Source organism: Epinephelus moara, chromosome 6, assembly GCF_006386435.1.
Source record: "Epinephelus moara isolate mb chromosome 6, YSFRI_EMoa_1.0, whole genome shotgun sequence".
In the NCBI taxonomy this organism is placed as follows: domain Eukaryota; kingdom Metazoa; phylum Chordata; class Actinopteri; order Perciformes; family Serranidae; genus Epinephelus; species Epinephelus moara.
In genome coordinates, this window is record NC_065511.1 from 13,059,732 (window position 1) to 13,061,650 (window position 1,919).

Genomic DNA, 1,919 nt, shown 5'->3' on the forward strand with positions numbered 1-1,919 from the left:
GCCCGGCCTGTTAAATAGCCTTTAACCGTAACAACTGTGTGACACAAACTCAGTGCTTTGGTCATTAAATAATGTCGGGCTCGGTTCGGGTTCAGACAGAAATATGCTGCCTGTGCCGCACTCTAACACACACACACACACACACACACACACACACAAACAAACACACGGAAAACTGGATATTATCATCAGTTTATAAAAGACCCCCGGACGCCCCGGACGGGACGTGAAAAGTGGACATGTCCGGGCAAAAGAGGACGTTTTGACATCTTGTGGGTCAAATTACCTATGTCAGCATATACCTTGGTCTATAGGTCGCACCGGTCTATAATCCGCACCCAACTTTTTAGATGAAAAAAAGGGAAAAAAAGTGCGACTTATACACCAAGTTTTATGGTACATACCTATAAAATTTCTATGAGCCAGAAGCGTAACATAGGGGAGCAATGGCTCCTTCCCTACTTCCTACCACCCTACTTCCAGCCCTCATGCCTGGACCACACCTGGCTTTGAACTCGGCCATTTTATTTTGATCCCAGCTAAATATCTGTGAAGTTTCGTGACACTTTGTGTTATTGGGATGAGAAATCTATCCACAGACAGACAGACATATTAACACCAGGTAAAATACTGAAAACAGCTTCTGTGGTAGTTCCTGCAACAATTGGCATAACCAAGACCACATTTTGCCATGATGACACACAAACACACACACACACACACACACACACACACACACAAAGACTCATTAGGTGAAAATAATGCCAGTTGTCACAGCTGGTAACTAATGAGAGATACAAATGTACAATAATTCTGTTCAGAGGTAATATTGCATGTGGCAACATTTTCAAAACATTTCTGCCACAAGCCACATTTTCTAAAGGCGTTTGTCTTGTTTTTCATGAAGTGAGAAATGAATTGTCCCAAACCCCAGCACAGGTTAAAAGCGCAGAAGCCCTCAGACATGTAACGTTAGCTTTAAAAAAATTGCTTTAGCATGAAAGAAATACCTGCTGTGTGTCTGTACAAGTTAAAAGCACAGAGGCTGACTCGTGTGAAAATCCTACTGTGTACCAATTAATAAAATCACTATACAGAAATCATAGTTATTAAAGCTAGGTATCAAATCATCATCATAAAGTCATCATCAATGCAAATCTTGATGAGACCGAATAAATCAGGCCGAATATGCCAGCGTTTGTTTTCAGATGGGATTTGAAGGTGGAAAGGGAAATCTATCAGACCCAAGATAAATGGCAGATTACACTGTTAAATTAATGCAAAATCCAGTAGTAGATGACTGCTGTTGAAGTGCAGGCAAAACTTCACTCACCAGAAATTGTGGCAATACAGGACTGACTGATTATTCATCAGACACACAGGATCATGAAAGATACACTGCTCACCTGCTTCAGTGTAGTTAACCTGATTAGCAAAGCATTGATCATAGAGCTTGATTAACGTGTGAAGTGCCTGTAGTGTAGTGGCTGCTCCCATACGTGGATGCTGAGCTGCTGTCATTGTACCTGGCATACATGTTTTTGTGATCAGAGGTTGATATAACTAACACAATGTACAATAGATTTCAGCCTTGAGTTTTGAAGGAGTCACACGCAGGAGAATTGAATTTGCAACATTGCTCTGGCAGTAAGAGAAGTGTATCCCTACTTCGGTGGTCTTGTACAATCCGCTTGCCATCCATCACGGTCTAATTCAGTTGTAGTGTTACTAGAGAGCCTTATGCTGCTGCTCTGCTCTCTTGCTGCTGTGCTTGTGCTTGGCAAGCAGCGAGCTGTGTGTGTGTGGTGCCTGCCGGTCCAAGTCTGTGTATCTTTAAGAGGAGGGGCCTGACATTTATATTAGTGTGTCTGAGCCAGGCTATGGGAGGGTATGGAGGAGAGGAGGGGAGTTTGGGGGGG

General features: G+C 42.9%; 1 protein-coding gene across 4 annotated transcripts in view; it reads left to right on the forward strand.

Moving 5' to 3' along the window:
- LOC126392072 (plectin-like) overlaps positions 1 to 1,919 on the forward strand; it is a 161,105-nt gene that overhangs the window by 15,810 nt on the left and 143,376 nt on the right. The window lies entirely within an intron of this gene.